The sequence below is a fragment of the Rattus norvegicus genome, chromosome 20 (genome assembly GCF_036323735.1).
Source record: "Rattus norvegicus strain BN/NHsdMcwi chromosome 20, GRCr8, whole genome shotgun sequence".
Classification (NCBI taxonomy): domain Eukaryota; kingdom Metazoa; phylum Chordata; class Mammalia; order Rodentia; family Muridae; genus Rattus; species Rattus norvegicus.
This window is the reverse complement of record NC_086038.1, coordinates 22,496,567-22,515,551: the sequence shown is the minus strand read 5'-3', so window position 1 is coordinate 22,515,551 and position 18,985 is coordinate 22,496,567. Positions and strand designations below refer to the sequence as shown.

The following is an 18,985-nucleotide window of genomic DNA, read 5'->3' as shown; positions in this document are numbered from 1 at the left end:
AATAAGACCCAGACTGCTACAACTCATAACCATCACTCAGCCACACACCTCTGAAGGGCTTAGCATAAGAAGCAATAGACATTTTCATATATAAGGAGTGTGACCCACATTTTGAAAGAAATCCAAATGCATTCAACAGAATGAAAGCACCAGAGTTTCAGAACTTCAGAGAAGAATGTAGACCTGTAACGGGTTATCCTGAAGACCATTAGTGTGGGTGATTAAAAGAGAGAGAGAGAGGAAAGTCCCAAAAATTCTGGGAAGTCCTGAAATTAATACAAAGAAACCATCACATAGAGCATCATGGGATCACAGGTAAACCTTTAAGAGCATCTTAGTGTTAATGAGAGCCCACATGGTCCACCTAAAACAGATTAACCCAAAATCACATACCTCAGGGCCTCACTCCATCCCCAGGGTCATAAGATTCCAGAGACCACCTCCTTAAACTTACGTTTAAAATGATCTGAGAAAAAACTTTTAAAAACATCAAGAAGCTTTGCAGAGTATTTAATATCACAGAATAATATACTAAAGAGACTGCTAACAGATGTCAGTCAGTCATCTTTTAAGGCAAATATAGCTGAAGTCTAATTTCTCTCCGAGCAGCAGATGGTACCCTAGGGAACTACAAGATCTCTGCACACCAAAGTGCAGCATCGGTGAGCTTTATGACCCTACACTTTGAGAAAGTCCACAGAGTGAGAGGAAAGCTGTGAAAGAAGCCAAGAAACGCAGAGCCTCAGACTGTGGGGAGGGAAAACAGAGTAACAGCTAAGGGCTGATAGCAAAGATGCCTTGTTAATCTCCCACAAAACAAGGACTGGATGAAAAGGAAGCTTCTGACCATTCCAATAGAGAAATGGTATTAAGGATGTGGATTTCTTCCCAGGAAAAGTGTGAGGAGGTCATTAGGGAAACTGCCAAGTCGAACAGTGAGCAGGTTAACCCTGAAAAGGTATAAACTAGGATCCTGTTCTGAGAACATGGAAAATAATCCTAGCTATGATCTTTCCCTTGGAAGAGATGTTGGATGCCTCAGAACTGACTGTGAGCTCTAAATACCTCTCCTTGTGCTTTGTGTGTTTTCTCAGAACAACAGGTATTTATGATGCACCTACCTTGTATGTCTGATCATCGAGTCTCTAATACTGATATTGGTTTAGTCCATAGAAATGTTACCTGAGGGGTTGGGGATTTCGCTCAGTGGTAGAGCGCTTGCCTAGGAAGCGCAAGGCCCTGGGTTTGGTCCCCAGCTCCAGAAAAAAAAAAAAAGAACCAAAAAAAAAAAAAAAAAGAAATGTTACCTGATCACATGTAGGCCCTATGTAACTGAGGAGGTCACAAATTAGGTCTGAGTTGGCCCTTTGGAATCCTGAACTTACTGAGTATGTGAATATGAACTTATTCTTTAAATATTTAAAATACTTTCCTCATAAGATATGTATTTCCCTCCCTCTATACATAGTCTATGTAACATGTATATAAAACATAATTTTTTTCTGCTCATGGATGGGAGCTCTGCCAACTCTGCCATTATTAAAAAGGCACATAGAGATAAAAACATCCCTCAATATCTCTTTTCTTTAAAATTTCAGATAGTCTTCAGCTAGTTTTAGAGTTAGGCTCAATAACTACCTGGTTCCTTTAGTCTCCAGATACAAACTTGACCATGTGCTTCAGTCCAGAATAGTTAGTTACAACATATGATGACAGGGACTGCCAGCAGTACAGATTTTAAGCAAGTACACTCTAAAGACAACAGCAGCATTATAAAGATAGACATTAATTTCCATCAATATTTACACCTATATACCAAATTCCCCTCTCCACAGATCCTAATACAACAGTCAAGTGTTTGGGATGAACATCTGGGATTTAAGTATATCTTTGCTTCTCTAATTGATTACGGTGTAAGGCTAAGACTGAAAACTACTGTCACAGAAGACTTCTTAACTAATTAAGCAATTTCTAATGAAAAGAACCTTCAGTAAATAATGTCACAGAGAAGGAAAAGGAAAAGACAAACTCTATTAATAGGTGAATCTTCAGAGAACATTAATCAACCAGATGGAAGGTTTAAAGACAGGATTGAAACAAAAGAGCAAGCTCTTCATTTTCTGGCCTAGACATGTGGACAAAGTCAACTGCAGCAGAGAAGAAGGGCATTGTGGTAGGAAACATTGGGGTTGGAATTTTGTGATATACATGCTCACTTAGACCTTGAATACACAGCATGAACAGCTCACTACATGAGTCTAAGATTAAGAAAAGTAATATATTTGACATTTCGATCTTAAAATCATCAACCAAGACTCATCTAAAATTATAATAGAAAATATGATATAGCAAAATTTCTAGAAGTGGAATTATTAGCAGAAAAAAATGGGTATGATTGTCCAAAAGATAAGATTAAAAACTATATAGCCAAAGAGAAGAATAGAAAATAAACATCAACTGTCTAAAGATCAATTAAAGAGGAACTCAGTAAAACAGATGTTAACAGATTCTACCATTTTAGAAATTCCAGGACTGAATCACTTTTATTTTAGCATCTAGAGAGTCATCTATGTGGGAGTCAGGCATTATACTGCATAAATAGGCTATGGTACAGATGACAAGGAAGTTCACACTGTTTGTAGATTCCCATGACAGCCCAGAAGGACCAGGGATTGCAAGAGAATGTGGGAGAAGAAAGGAAGCAGATAAACAGAGCAGATGATGACCAGCCCAGAAGATGAATACATACAAAGATAGGTAAGATTTGATTGGCCATTAAGCTTGCGGAAACAAGTACCCTGTATTCAAAAGAGAGGGATCATGTGTAAAGATGTTGCTCCTGAAGAACAATGAGAATACTGATGAAGCTATTACTTCTAAAAGGCTAATGAGGATGTGGCCAAGAACTCAGGTGTGTCATAAGCAGAAGACTTGACATATCTTCTCTGGAGTAGAGGGGGAGAAGACTTTGACAGAGTGACAAAGTTGATGAGTTTGATTGACTTGTAAGATGGAAATGTGTGTACATGTATATAAATATATACATGTATACATGTATATATACATATATGTAACAGCATCTATATGTATATATATTATATATATACAGCAATTAATGAAAAAAAAGACTAATTTGAAAGAGAGAAAGGAGGGTTTGAAGAAAGGAAATGAAAAGGGAAATATTCTGATTATATTATAATCTCAAAGAATAGAAAAAATAATGTTTAAACTCTCACCTTAATTCCTACTTCTCCATGCACACAGGAGAGGAAGTTGGCTTTAGATGAGGAAAATATGTTATGAAGAAATAAATAAAGTTTGTTTAAGAATGGCTGCAGTCAGAAAGGGGGTGAAAAGCGAAGAAAGGTCATGTAGAACTTTTAAGAAGGAGTAAGGCTGATGACTGTGTGGAAACCTGTCACACTTCTTGCTCACACACAGCAAGATGAGCCCTGATCTAGGTGCTATAGATATAAGGACTAGAAATTGCAGACAGAAATCCAAGCCTCAAGAAACTTAAAATGTTGGTAGAGCAGCTAGACATGATGAATCTGAAATATGTTCACATAATACCATGTGGCTATCTCTTAGTCTAGACTCCATGTGTTATTCAAATATCCACCATTTGGACAGAAATCTAAGATAACTTAAAAGGAAAAAAGGCCCATTGTGACTCACAATTTCCAGGGTTCTAGCATAGAATCATTTGGTACTGTTATTGTGTTTTGCTTTCAGGATAGAGACTCATGTAGTAGTCATTTCATAGTGACCAAGTAATGAAAGGAAGAGATAGAGGCCAGAGTTCCAGTACATCGTCCTTCAGGGGCACACCCTCAAAGATATAACTTCTTTCAGTTGGGTGTCACCCCTTCAAAGGTTCAGAACGAGTTCTTAAATGCTGGGGTTTTGACATTCAATCTTGATCTAAGCCATTACACCCCAAGCTTGCAATAGGACAGATAAGAACAAGAAATGTGATTCAACAATGACAGATGAAAGGAGGGAAGAGAATCCTGTGAAGAACAATGCTGGTTCAGTTGAGATGGTAGCACAAAGAAAAGACACACAAAGGATTTCCACAGACACAGAGCAAACCCAGAGGCTATAAACTCCAGAAGAGGAGAGTGCCCAGCATTGATCAAACTATCAAGGGACAGCAGTTATTTATTTTTTAATGGAAGAAGGTAGAGGAGGAAAAGCAGGGAGAAGATAGAAAAGAGGAGGAAGGGGATAAAGAAGGGAGGTCAGAAGGATAAGCATAATAAGTAATCAATGCAAGACTCTAAAAGATTGGTTTTCTGTCATCTCATCATCATGAAGCTGGTGGGGACCTTGTTCCTGAGCTTGGAAAAGAGCTGCAATTCTTAGTAAGAGAAGATTTATGTAAGTGGATGAACTGGGGCCATGTGATAACAATCAGTGTCAGACAGATTGTCATTAAAAATCCAGGGGAATGCCGGCTCTTACCCCTTCCTCCAGAGAGGTAGACACGTGGTCCTAAATTTCTGTCCTGCCTAGAAACCATGCTTGTGCATGGAAACATTGTCTTCACGCTGATGAACTAGCTCAGTTAAACAGGGACAGACGTTGTTTTCACTGCTAGCTAGAATAAAGAGAACGGTATCTACCTCGTAGGAAGGGAAGTCTCTAAGTATTTATTTCCTCGCTGGAATCCCATCACTGCGGTTCTCTGCACAGACTCCTTTCCCTGCCTTTTTAAGTGTAGTTCTTTTTTTTTTTATTTTGTTCTTCTGACCTACTCTTTAGGGGTTTGATTTGTGCTTACGTACATGGGAATTTGCATGTCTGCTGCAAATCCCTGCCGACAATTGGTTTTTTTGTTGTTTGTTTTGACTGATCAGTAAAGAGCCAAGGGCCAATGGCTGGGAAGGGAGATAGAGGTGTGACTTTTGAGGATTTTCGAGAGAAAATGCAGGAGAGAAGGAGCAGAATCGCTAAGATAGGGAAGCAGAGAGATCCGACTTAAGAGCCCATCAACATGTAAGAGTTAAGGAAGGGGTTAGGGATTTAGCTCAGTGGTAGAGCGCTTGCCTAGCAAGCTCAAGGCCCTGGGTTCGGTCCCCAGCTCTGAAAAAAAGAAAAGAAAAAAAAAAGAGTTAGGGAAGCAGCACCAACCCAATTGGGTGCTAACCGAGGAATATTGAGCTATTTAAGGAATATTAAAAATAAAGCTCTCTCTCTCTCTCTCTCTCTCTCTCTCTCTCTCTCTCTCTCTCTCTCTCTCTCTCTCTCTCTCTCCCCACCCCTCTCTCTCATGAATCCAGAATTTTTGGGTGTGTGCAGAGCTGCACACACACACACCCTCTGGGAACTGAGAGTGGACTCAGTACATTACCACTATAATTCTCTTTATATATCTGATTAAACTTGTTATAGTTAAAGTTAGGACTCTTGACTTCCTGCTAACTCCTTGTGCTGTTCTTTAGAAGTGGCTAAAATAGCATCTGAAGCTAAGATATAAACTCCCTCACCTGCCACAATGAAAGTGGAAATGTATTTTCCAGATTGGAAATTCTTTCACTGACATGTATTCTGTGAGACTGCAATAAACAATATTCTATTGGCAAGCCATGCACTGTATTCAGTGTTGTATAATTAAACACTTTCAAAATCCCCGGGAAGATGTCATTTTAAATACCACAAAGAGACACCGAATGTATCACCTGAAATATAGAGAACCTCATTAACATTTGTACAAAGACCAAAATAACAAAATAACACCTCCACACTTTAAAAAAAAAACTTTTTTTATATCCACAATTTGTACAGACACTTTCTCATAAGCACTTTGATTAATCCTGTTTGAAAGCTTCAGTGCAAAGTATGGAAATTACCTGCAAGTCATTTAAGCACGTCTGGCTATGGGTTGTGATGGAGCCTTTCTTTAGGCTCCAGCCTCGCTATGGTGTGACGCCGTTTGCATCATACTGGAGATGAAATTCAAATATTGATGGAAATGCATGGATGAAAACGTTGTGAAAATGTGTTGCCAGAACAAAGACTTTCCTTCTCGACTACTCTGCTTTTTCTGGATTCTTGCCCTGACTGTGCTTGCAAAGACATCTCGGATACTGCTAGGACAGAACTTCTTGAGGTCAGGGGTAGGAATAGAAGAATCCAGCATGCTGGTATTTCAAGGGAAGATTTTCCAGTACAGGCATCTCAGCGTTTTGACCATAGTCACTCAAATTTCTATTCCAATTCATTGCTCATGTCAGTTCTTAGAAACTCTAGTTTTCTCCCATTTTTCCACTTATAATTATTTTCTTATGATTTTTTTGTTATGATTAAGTCAGTAGGTAAGGGAGTCTTTTTTCTTATGAGCAATGGCATTTGAACCCTGTAGAATGTACGAGAAGGTTTTTTCCTTTATTCTGCATTGTATATCTAAACTGTATAGTGGTGCAGGTGATGATGTGCGCTCTGAAGGGCAAGTGACTTCTAGGGATGGCCAGAATTCAGAACGGACTTATTGGGCAATAGAATGCAAATGGCAAGGGAGAAGACAAGGTTGAGGAACAGATGCGGAATGACGAGGAAGATCAGATTTGCCCTAAGGAGCGAGCACGCAAACCAGCGGGGGCATTTCCAAATGTTGAACTGAATAAAAGATTTAAAATTAGGAATGCAAATTAAAATTTTGCAAAAAAGGAAGTCAATGTTGGTGCCAACAGAAACACCTTGGCACGAATGTACTCTTTCTTCTAATCATTAAAGCCAATCTGCTTATGGGGCTGGTTGTCCCTGCATCTTTGAAGTAAAACCTTAACTGAGCTTACCACAGCATACTAATGATCTCTTCTTACTCGACACTATAATCCCTCAGGGATGGACAAAGATCCACAAATTCAGTACATTTAGACGAGTTTAAAAAAAAGTCAGTTCACTGAACAGACTGTCCTGTGTTCTTTGTTTCTACCAGGCATAAATGTGGGTGCTGAGGACATTTTTAGCATGATTAGTTTTCTTCTTAAAAGTAGAAAAATGCTTCTTAATAATGCATATGGTGTAAAATGACCAGACACATAACTATTGAATTTTACATCTATTGAGTTTCTTACAGCCTTCTATTATTCTGCCCCCACAGAAGCAGAGCTGATGAGCGTATATGTGCAATTAATGGTGATTTAACGGTGCAAGTCTTCCTAATCAATGACTGTAGTTTTTCTCTAAAAATATGAATATAGATTCATAACTTTTGTCAAGAAGTAATCTCAGAGGTCACCACTGATGTACCTGAGGTGCTCCAGAGGACATAGTGAGACTGAGGGCAGGACCTACTCAAGAAAATACCTCTGTGTCCTTCCTTATTCACTAGGACAGACATGTAAATGAACCTGTGCAAGGATATGAGATCCAGAGCCCCATGAAGATGCCTCTACTTGACAATGTGGTAATGGAATACCCTCAGACTTCTTGGTACTTTGTTGAGTTTTGAAAATTCAGCAATAATTAAAACTGACTTTCTGCCACCAGGAAACTCAAATCCTAGCAAATTTCAAAAGTAAAGGGAAGATAAAGATATGAGCAGCAGTTTTGCCGACAGGAAAAAAAAATATTTCAGCTTTCTGGTTGCTCTGGACCCAGGAGAAAAGAATACTAAGCTATCTACCCAGCATGGCATCTCCAGAAATAGCCTAAGTTTCCCCTCCCCACTAACTAAGCACCAAAAAATATGAAGATAACGTGCATGATTATAAAATCACACCCCACCACTAGCAATTACTATAACTCCATCATCTACCGACAGCAACACAACCAACCACAGAGGAACATGCCACCAAGTCAGCATTTTCACCATCATGGATGTCAGTCACTAGCAACAACCATACAAACAACACCCCCGCAGCACCGACATTATGAGCCAGTACCAGGGCTGTGTGTGGGAAAACTGAAGAGTTGACACCATAGTGACCAGTATCAGACCCTAGTGTGCCATCCACTTACCCAGTGAGCTAGTTCTGTGAGCTTCACCTGTCTAGACTCAAAAAATAATAAAGAAAACTGGGCTTTTACTGTGAAATGGAATAAAATAAATAACACAAAATAAACATCTGGTTTAAAAAAAACAAAAAAAAATCAGCTACTAAAATGCTATACCTGGGCCGTAATGATGTCTCCATGGGTTAAGACATTTGCTACCATGCCTGACAACTGGATTTCAATCATGAGGGCCCACATGGCGGAGGAAGAGAACTCAATCTAGCAAGTTGTTCTCTGAACTCCAGATATATTCCATGACACACGAGTGCCCATACACACACTCGTAAATAAATAATAATAAAAAAATAAAATTAATTTTCAAAATACTTTAAATGTTATACTCAACAAGAAACCTTCGTATAACGATGGGGTCCAGTGTGCAACACATCATCATCATCATCACCATCATCATCATCACAGCAGAAGCTAAACTAATAGAGGAAAAGTGATTAATAAACTGGGTATTATACCCTATAATCCCAGAACAAGGAAGGTTGAGAGATCCCTGGGTGATGTCACACTCTGTAATACACCACAGTGTATTAGCGATGCCCTGGGAATGGATTAGTCATTTATTGGTTAGCAGATGGTCGCTCTTGGCCACTGAAGCATGTTCTCTGAAGATACCAAGGGTAATGGAGGGGAGCTATGCATCTCCACAACCCCAGTGCAGCACAAGAATAAAACCATCAAATAAAAATCCTGCCTTTGCTTCTCTGGGAATCTACTCCTGGCCTTGCTGTGTGCTACCTGATCGCGAATTTATGGAGTCGACAGATATACCCTGTCTTGTGCAACACAGACGCCAGACAAATAGCAAGGGCATTGATTTTGGTATTTGACCAAACTGATGGTATCATTATGTTGACTGAATATCACTGTCCCTGATAAAAGTGTTTTATGTGGAACCTAAGGGAAGGGGTAGACTGGCTTGGGAAAAAAGAGAGAGGAAGAAATGCCATCAGTAAGGGCTGTTTTCAGGCACACTTGGTCTCCGTGTTTAAGCATTAGGTAGTGACTTTCTGGTGTTTATCTTTGATGCTTAATTTCATTTTCTTTCCCTCGGCATGTTAATGTCACCAAACATTTGGCAAAAGAACTAAGAATTGTAAACATAATTTAGTTCCTCGCTTCAGTACATATTTGCTATAGAGCAGTTAAAATATTTGATTAAAATATATGTAAAATATGCAATCAAGCTTTTAATTAATTCAATTGCCAAAACTAACACCATTAGTCGAAGATATGATATGTATACTCTGAACACAAATGAGCTTTAAGGACAGATACCTCAAGACGTCCACTCGACCTGTTTCTACCTAAAAATTAAATGCAGCTACTTTAATGCAGCATGGAAAAGTAATTATAATAGTGATTTTAAGAGGAATTCTAAGTGTTAGCATATCGACATTTAGTGCTAATGACAGATGCAGATGCGAGCAAGTCATTTGTGACATGCTAATGAATTTTGATACATTAAAGACTATAGAATAAAATAATATTGGCTTAAAGACCCTTGAGTAGCAGCCATCATGAGTAAATAATTCCTTGAGTTTGTTATAATGATAAATTTTATTTCTTTAAGTGTTCATATAAGTTATCATATAAAACGAACTACATTCTCTAATGGTACATAGGGCGTCATGGTCTAGACAACACACACACACTTTTCCATTACAGAGTGGGAATGTAGAAATAAGAACGTGTCCATCAGTTTCAACAGTATTCATTCTTAATTGTTTTTAGGTTACTGTGTTTAGTCTATGAGACTTTGCACTTTATTGAGGCATGATGTGCACAGGGTTTATGTATGTACTTGGATACATGTGGGAAAAGTATATATGGAGGTAAAGTGATCGTGTACAATGCCCTACACTTAACCATTACCTTTCAAAGGTCCCCCTCCCTAGTTTTTCTTGTAAAAAACATCGAGCAAGATTTCCCCTCTTCATTTTTCAAGCACATGGTGCAGTAATAGAACTGCACACATTATGTTACAGATCCAGCCTCTGGGATATACTCTTTGACCAATACCTTCCAACTCTTCTTCCTCCCAGAGCCCACTAGCATCACTAAAGCCTTTGCTCCAATGCTTTAAACTGTTAGCTTTCTGGTGTGAGTGTGAGCATGTACTCCCCCTGCTTGTCCCATATTCCATGTGGTGTAATGCCTTCTAAGATCATTTGTATTGTAGCAAAGGCAGAGAGGGATTTCATTGCCTTTTGAAGCCCAATACTATTTCTATGCTGTGCATAGGCATATGAACTTACCTGCTCATTTGCTGATGGACGTGTGGGATGTGGCTGTGGCTGTTTTAAATGATGCTGCAATTAATAGAAAGGGGCAGCTATCTCTCTCTCTTCGGGACCCATTTTCTAGACCTTTTGGTTTCCTCAACAAGGGAGATTTCTGCGTTATAAAATCATTTCCATCTTTAATATTTTGAAGAGCCTCTGCACTGTGAATACATTTATATTTCTAAAGAATGTGTGCAAAAACCATCTCTTTATTATGCAGCCATCCTAACAGTTGTTTCTGTTTTATTGTATATAATAGCTATTGTGTTGTTTCATAGCTATAAACATTTAGGAAACATATATTAGATCTCTAAAATATAATCAGCCCGTATCTGAAATTGTTTACCTTTTACGACGTTCCCTTCATTTCTCCTCCCTCCTAGCATCTAAAAACAGCCTTTTTGTTCACCTATGAGATTGACATTTCTGTGTTTCTCATTCAAGTGGGAGCATGTAGTATTCTCTTTTTGTGTCTGGTTTATTTGGATCATTTGGATTTAACTTTCACTCTGAGTATCTGTGCATGCCATGTTTCCTTCATCCATTCATTTGCAGACAGAGCAAATCCTTTCTACACCTTGGGAATTTAGTGCGAAACTGTGGCACACGGGGGAGTAAAGATATCTCCTTGAAATTCTTATCCCATATCATGGTTGATTACAAAATCACTGATTATTATGAGTACAAAATCATGTAGGGGGTTTCTATTTTCGTAAGGGTTGTCATATTTCTTTGCCACCAACATGATTTATTGCTTACAGATATGAACATATTTTTAGATTGTCAAAATTGTGCTAACTGAAATGGAAACATTGAAAATATGAAGATATAGTGATGAAAACCTAAGTCAAATGCCCTTGAGATAACAAAGAGATACATTGGCTGATGGGGACTGGTTAGCTGGATAGCCTTTAGAACCTTCCATCGAAGCTCTGGGTATGTCTTCTTCACCAGGTTCTCATGGAGGTAGAAGTAGCATTGTGTTAAATGGTGTCTCCCAGTAATTGTGGCCATCTGGAACCTTACAGCATCACTTTAACTAAAAGCATGATTTGAGGATACAATTCACTAAAATGAGGTTGTATTAAATAAGAGTAGTCTAATTGTAGTTAGCTTAACTGGCAACTTGACAGGCTAGGATCATCAGAAATGAAAGACTATTTGCCTAGATGGGACCTGGGAACATGTCTGGGCAGGATTGGCTTGACCCAGCCCACTGCAGCCAGTAAAATTCTTGGGTAGTTGATCCTGGGCTGTCCCTAGTTAAATAAGAAATCTAGCTAAACACGTACTTATGAGAGAGCAAGCCAGTAAGCGGCCTTCCTTCATGGGTTTTGCTTAAGATTCCTGACTTGAGTTCCTTCACTGATGAATAACCTGTAGTGTGTGTATTGGTGAAGACCTTTCTCCCCCAAGTTGCATTTGGTTAGAGTGTTTTATCATGACGCAGAAGGAAACTAGAATAAGTCCCTAAATCCAAGTAAGGATCACTAAAAGAAGAGATACAGGGAGAGTTAGAGAAGACCACCTGAAGACCAGTTAAAGTAATGTGGCAAAAACAAAAACAAAAACAAAAACAAAACAAGGACCAGAGAAGGCTGGGGATGACTATCAGCCAGGAAGAGGGAGTAGGAATCTTAAAGAACCTTCATAGGAAGGTCATCAATGTTGACTTTCTATCTCCTCATGTTTAAAAATTAAGTTGGGATATTGTTTTCAATGTCACATGATGACACTTATTGGCAGCTTTAGGGGATACCTCTTCAACTCTAATGACCACAGTGAGCTCTCCTGACAGCAGTGGACTATGTTTCTAGGTGGTCTCCTATCAGCACACTCTATTACACATCTATCTTTACCTGATTAGTGTGGCCAAGAGCTGGGCTGATTCTGGCAAGAACTGACTCCATGTGTATGTTTCTGGCTTTCCCTTTCTGCAAGGTTTGTTACAGGCCCTTGCCTAAATTGCCTTGGTGAACCGTATCTTTCTTAGTGAGAACTGAAAGATGTCCTAGAGTGGTTTTGTCCCCTACGCTTGACCTAAATCTATCATACCATGAGAAGCCCACGCCTGGCAGAGAAAACACTAAATTTTTCTTCCCTGCACTCGACACTGAGTAGTGCCTGGGGAGATCTATACAAAGACATCTGTGGAGCAGTAACTGTAACCTTCAGCAGAGGAACACAGCCAAATCCAAGTCTCCGTCTAGAGGATAAGGAGACAAAAGTAATACATACTTCGACTCTCCTCTCCTCTCACCCCCACACTCATTCCAATGCTTTCTGCTGTCTGCTTGGATACAGGATCAAGAACACACTGACAAAACCCACAAAAGCCAGGCTTCTCCAGAGCACATAGAATCGAGGTGATCAGCCTGGGGGACATATGGAAGCCATCCAGGTAAGTAGCAAAATAATATGGAGAATGGAGAGAGATACGGCAAGAAACACACAGACATCTATAGAGGACTCTTCACTCACTAATCAGGTCTATGTCTTTAAGCTAAGGAAGCAAACTGATAAACTATAGGGGATTTTAGACCAATCAATCAAAATACATTGAAAACATCAATAATATTTCAACTAACCAGCCATGAAAGAAATAAGGTTGACAACAGACTCAATTCCCAGAGACTAAGCCACCAACCAAAGAACATACAGGGGCTGCTCTGAGGCACCCACTACATATGCAGCAGAGCATTGCCTTATTTGGCCTCACTTGCAAAGAATGCGCCTAATCCTGTAGAAACTTGATGCCCCAGGGAGGGGGGACTAGGGAGGGTCACCCTCTGAGAGGCAAATGGGATGAAGAATTCTAGGAGGGGACAAGGGGGGAAGAAACATCTAGAATATAAGTAAACAACGTAATTAATAATGAAAAAAAGAAAGAAGGTTGAACCCTGCCCATATAATATCTACCCTCTTCTGGAACTCTCAAAACCTGGCCTGTGGAGCAGTTCCTCAGTTCACTGTGTTTCTCTCCCTTAAGAAGTCTCTATATTAGTCAGGTGCTGATAGAGCCTCTCAGAGGATGTCTATACCAGGCTCCTGTCAGTAAGCATTTCTTGGCATCAGCAATAGTGTCAGGCTTTGGTGTCTACAGATGGGATAGATCCCAAGGTAGGGCAGTCTCTGGATGGTTTTCCTTTAGTCTCTGCTCCATTTTTTCTGCAGACTGAGCCCGGGACCCCCGTGGAAGAATTAGGGGACTGAATGAAGGAGCTGAATGGAATTGCAACCCCATAGGAAGAACAACATCAACCGTTCCCTTCCCACCCACAGAGCTCCCAGAGACTAAACCACCAAACAAAGAGTATGTGTGGATGGGTCCATGGCTCCAGCTACACATGCAGCAGAGGATTGCCTTATCTGGCATCAGTGAGTGGGGAGGCACTTCATCCTGTGCAGGCGTGATGTTCCAGCGAAGGTAAATGCTAGGGCAGTGAGGCGGGAGTGGATGGGTGGGTGGGTGAGCACCCTCTTAAAGGCAAAGAGGAGGAGGGATGGGGTGGTGGGTGTAAGAAAGGGAGACCAGGAAGCAGGGACATCTGAAAAGTAAGTAAAATAACCAATAAAAAATAAAACAGAAATTTCTAAAACCTACACTGTATGGAACCAGAGGCAAAGAATGGGTGGATGGTACAAGAGAACAGAAATCAACCACCAGCCGGACTGGTGTGATTGATGGTGCTGGTGTGCCCATCTACAAGATCAATCTACTCTCCTTGAAAAAGAATGTTTTCTAAGTTCACACGACTCTGAAGCAAATCCAATATACTCCAGCCCCTGGTTGAGAACAACGGGGATGAGTAATAGACCACACTACACCTGCTTCTGTGAGGAAAAAATAAAAGTCATCTTTCATAAGGGCACCGTTAGCCATTAAAATGACAAGGAACTCTCTGAAGCAACTGACAAGTGTGACAAAAGACGCCAAAGCATCCTGGAGCAGGGCAGCCTGGTCAGGTGAATTCAACTTCCCCTTTGGGGAACAGAAATAGTCTTTGCCCTCTGGGCTGCTTTCCCATCACTGCCCTGAGGAAAGGCAGCAAGCTTCAGGAGCGGCATCACATCAGTGATCTTGGATTTTGCCTTAGATCTTAAGACCACAATGAAAAAACGAACAAAAACAAACAAAAACCAGGTGCCTTTACGTTCAAGGGTTTTCCGCTGGGTGTCAAGGGGGCTGTAATCTAAAGTGACCTACAATCTGAAGGAGGAAGCAGGAAGGTCACCTGGGCTACAGAGGAAAGTTCTGAGCCAACCTAGGCACCTTATGGAGATGATATCGCCAAAGGAAAATTAAAACAAGTAAAGTCAAATGACACAGGCTTCCCTAGAGTATCAGCATCCAGAAGCCCTAACTTTGTTTACTGAGAGGGGTGATGGTGGGAGGTGTTTAGTATTCTAAGCTCCACCTCCACAGTTACCTGGCAACAGCCCAGTATGCTCTGCCTCACTGTTACCTGACAATAGCCAGGTATGCCTTATACTAGAAATGGCTGCTTGCCCCCTCCTCACTCTCTCTCTCTTGCTCCCTTGCTCTTCCCCTCTTCTCCCTTTGTCCCTTCTCTCCCCATTCCTGTCCCCTTCTCTCATGCTCATGGCTGGCCTCTACTCCTCTTCCTTTTCTACTCTTCTTCTATCTCTCACCCCTCTCCGTTGTCTCATCCTTTCATTAATCCTTTCCACGTAGAACCATGTTGGCCTGGTGTGGTTTGTCCAGACAGGAGCTGAGATTTCTACCCCAACAGGAGAGACATTGTGGGAGGGAGTACTGGAAGGGGGTCAGTGATTGGGATGTAAAAACAGACAAACAAATAAATAAAACATGAGAGAAATCAACCACCCTTATTGTTACTCAGGCTTTGGGATTCATGGTTCACTGAATGTTGAGTAGACCTACTAGCTCAGGTTGTACTGATGGGAACTTGCCATTACACTTTAAAATGGAAAAGAAGCTGAATCTTCAAAACCTATTTAATCACAAAATAGTGAATTTTAAGGAATCGGGGGGGTTTGTAAAATGAAGTACATGAGAATCTGGATAAGAAATAAAAGGTAAGTAAATAGATCTTCCAGGATTAGTTCACTTTTCTCATTCAAATTTTGATCCTTAGTCTTTAAAATGTTGTTTATTTTACCTTCCAAGGGTGGTTATTCAAATGCCATGCAAGTTATAAAATTATACCTATTCTCATACAGAAGTGCATCTTTGCAAAAATCCTGAAATTTTTTTCCTGCACAAATATTCTCATCTCTTAAAAGTGTCCCCACAGCTACATCTACAGATGTGATCAGGTATTTAAAACTTGAAAAATCAAAAGCTAGACTTCTTGTCAATCAACCCAATGCAGATTTATCTAACACTGTCTTGAGCTTAGTTGTACAAGAGGACAGTATCAAATTCGAAACCCTTTCAATTCCAGATTGCTGTCCCTTTTACAGTTTTGGAAAAAGAAAAAACAAAAACAAAAACAACAAAAAACAGTTTTAATAGCATTATGGCTGAGGTTTAGTTGAAGTGTTTTAATAAGAATGAGCTGCTTAATGAATATCCTAGTAAGAGCACCAGTGGAAGGGGAAGCCCTGGGTCCTGCTAAGACTGAACCCCCAGTGAACTAGACTATGGGGGGAGGGCGGCAATGGGGGGAGGGTTGGGAGGGGAACACCCATAAGGAAGGGGAGGGGGAGGGGGATGTTTGCCCGGAAACCGGGAAAGGGAATAACACTCGAAATGTATATAAGAAATACTCAAGTTAAGAAAAAAAAAAAAAAAAAAGAATGAGCTGCTTAAGAATTCACATCCTGTCTTGTTATTTTTCTGTACATGTGCACTTGGGCATAAATGGAAATCAAAGTAAAGACAATGTTTCCATTCAATGACATATAATGTAGCGTGTCAATCAGGCCAATGAAGAGGGACTCATATCAGAACAGTGCCATGAACACCTCAAGATCTGTGTGGCTAATAAGTACTGATGGAGATCCGGGTTCTCATCTTCATGTTTAGACATAGTCAGAAAGAAAGACTGGATGTCTGTAAATTTGGTCAAAAAATGTAAAAGCTAGTGACATTCTAATGTGTCACATATACAATAAAGCATTTACAGACACAGTAAAGCAAAGGAAGCCACATGTCTTCATAGTCCAAATAAGAAAAGCAGGTCAGCCTCTCAGCTCTCAAAGCCGTAGGTTTTAACTTCCCCTGGGTCTTTGATACTGGAATGAAGCCTTTGCTATTCCTCTCAAGCAGTGTGGACCTGGCTTAACGGCCAACCTTCAGCCTCCTAAAGGAAGGAATTTCCTCTCTCTGCACTTCAGTGTCTACCTGTGTGTTCACAGTGACAACTGAAAACAATGTCAGCAAAGCCCCTCAGAAGAACATCTTCCAGGAAGTTAACAAAGATAAAAGGGCCCATGGTCAATAGCGACAGTCGGGGCACCAGCTTTGATTTTAAAGTACAGGAGAGCAAACTTCTGTCAGCACAATAGCGAGTAGCCATGAGGCAATGTGCCTGAGAGAAGGACAGCCATCAACTTTCACATCACGCCCTTAAATCTGTCTCATTCTCCTCCCACAGTATGGCACTTCTCCATTTACCTAAATAGACTATGGCTCCAGAACGGCATTCGAGGACAGTACCCCTCTTATTAAGCAGCTTAAATCACTATATACCCGAAACAGTCAGGCTGGCATGGGAACAAAGACCAGGCAAAGTCTCATCTGCAAGCAATTGATCTATTATTTATAAATAAACAGCACCAAGGATCATTAATAGAATAAACCTAGGCCTAGCAAGGCGGCCATGATAAAAAAACGATAAGAAAGACCAAGAAAGCTGCAGTAGGTCACTCTGAATTACTGAAGGAGGCCATGCAGAGCGTTCTCCAGGATAATGGGAGCTCAGCCGTGTTAAAGGGATATGGATCTGCTTTAGTGGGGTCATGTTACATTTATTGGCTTTAGCAGCACTTGCTAGAAAATGGCCAGTGATAGCCAAACTAAGCACCACTGCCCAATGCATTTCATTTGCATTGAGTGAAGAACAAACAGCAAATGCCTAGACCTTCTCTAAAGCCAACTCTGCTCCCTTCCTTCCCTCAGCTCTCACCCTGGACCTCAGCCCTTGCTATCTTGCAGTTCACTATTCAGATAACCTGCTCTCTCTGCCAAGGCTTCCTCCTTGAGTCTTCCTTTATGGCCTATGGCTACACCATCCTTGCAGGGGAGTTGTCCTTAGGGCTGCTGTGAGGATGTCTTAGAGCTACGCACAGACTGTAGCCTCCTTCCCTTCGCCCCATCTCCACATTTTGGCATCACCTTCAAGGGTCACTGCATCCATACCCACCTAAATGACTTACATAAGCAATGGTCACCCACACAGACCCACAGACCTGTTAGCTTTGTCTTGAGTATGCACAGAATATCCTCATTTCCACAGTTTTCATATAGACACCTTTATCTTTCTTTCCCCTCTAGAGCTGTTTGTAAAATGATAGTTCCCACACCACACATTCGTGTTTATGCCCAGAAAGAAAGGTAAGCATCCAATAGACACATCATCAAACCAGTTACAGGACACTGATTTAGCAGATCATTGTTCCACTTTGCAGATAATCTATAGTATTTTGATGATAAATAAAATGCTAACACTAGATGGATTTCAAATAATTTTGCATGTATGTGCAATGCAATCCACCATTGTACTAAGATGTATCCTCTATTTGCCTGTTCTGTTCTATTTGAACAGAAGTGGAAGAAAGCTTTATCTGAATTATAGAGAATTTTTGTTACATATGGTATATAAGTTTTATATCCTTTTGTTTTCTCAAATTCTCCACATGAATCACAAGGCAGTTGGCTCTTCTCTGGAGAAGATGTGAGGAGGACAGACACATGGTAGCTTAGCACAGATAACCTGCCACGTGACAGAATGTAGACTAGTGCAAATGGGTTATTTTACATTATTAGCTAGTCAGGGAACGAGCCTAGCCATATGGCCTAGATATTTGTAAGTATAGTTTGAGAGTCCGAGTCCTTATTCTTGGAGCTTGGGGCCAGCAGGAAAACAGCTAGCTATACCTTAATTATTTAATAATACCATTATTTAAACTAAGTTCAGTTCCCTATTCCTACCTGTGTATTTTGCCTTTATAAAGTCACTGACCATGGCCTAGATAAGTTACATATGCAAATTGTCAGCATAACAGGATCTCTCTTATCAGATCCTCCACATATTTTACAATGTTTTAGTAGTTGTAGTAGTTGTAGTAGTAGTAGCAGTAGTAGCAGTAGTAGTAGCAGTAGCAGTTGTAGTAGTAGTAATTATTAAGTTATATTGTATCTGTGTCTTTATGTGGGTTGGTAAGCATTGGTTGAGTACCTGAGGATGCCAGAAGAAGGTGTCAGATCTCCAGGACCTGGAGTGTCTGGTAGTTATGAGCTATCTCACATGGGTTCTAACTATCGTAGTTGGCTCCTCTGAAAGAATAATATGTGACCTTAACCACTGAGCCACCTCTCTTCCCCCTCATGCATATTCTGACAAACACCAAAATGTCATTTCATAAGCCTGTACTTATGAGACCAAATTTCTACTTAATTACCCAGTACTCACCTGGCCAACAAGCCCCATACCAATGTGTCCTTTGAAAATCAACTTTTAATCCTTATCCCATCA

At 40.4% G+C, this 18,985-nt stretch overlaps 1 long non-coding RNA gene across 1 annotated transcript in view; it reads left to right on the top strand.

The window, feature by feature from the left end:
- The first annotated feature begins 3,706 nt into the window (after positions 1–3,706).
- The window catches only part of LOC102552513 (uncharacterized), a 36,139-nt gene continuing 20,860 nt past the window's right edge, over positions 3,707–18,985 (top strand). Inside the window, exons 1-3 of the long non-coding RNA XR_597398.4 lie at positions 3,707–4,383; positions 12,606–12,702; positions 13,476–13,728. This is a non-coding gene — a long non-coding RNA (uncharacterized LOC102552513). The remainder of the gene's footprint in view (positions 4,384–12,605; positions 12,703–13,475; positions 13,729–18,985) is intronic.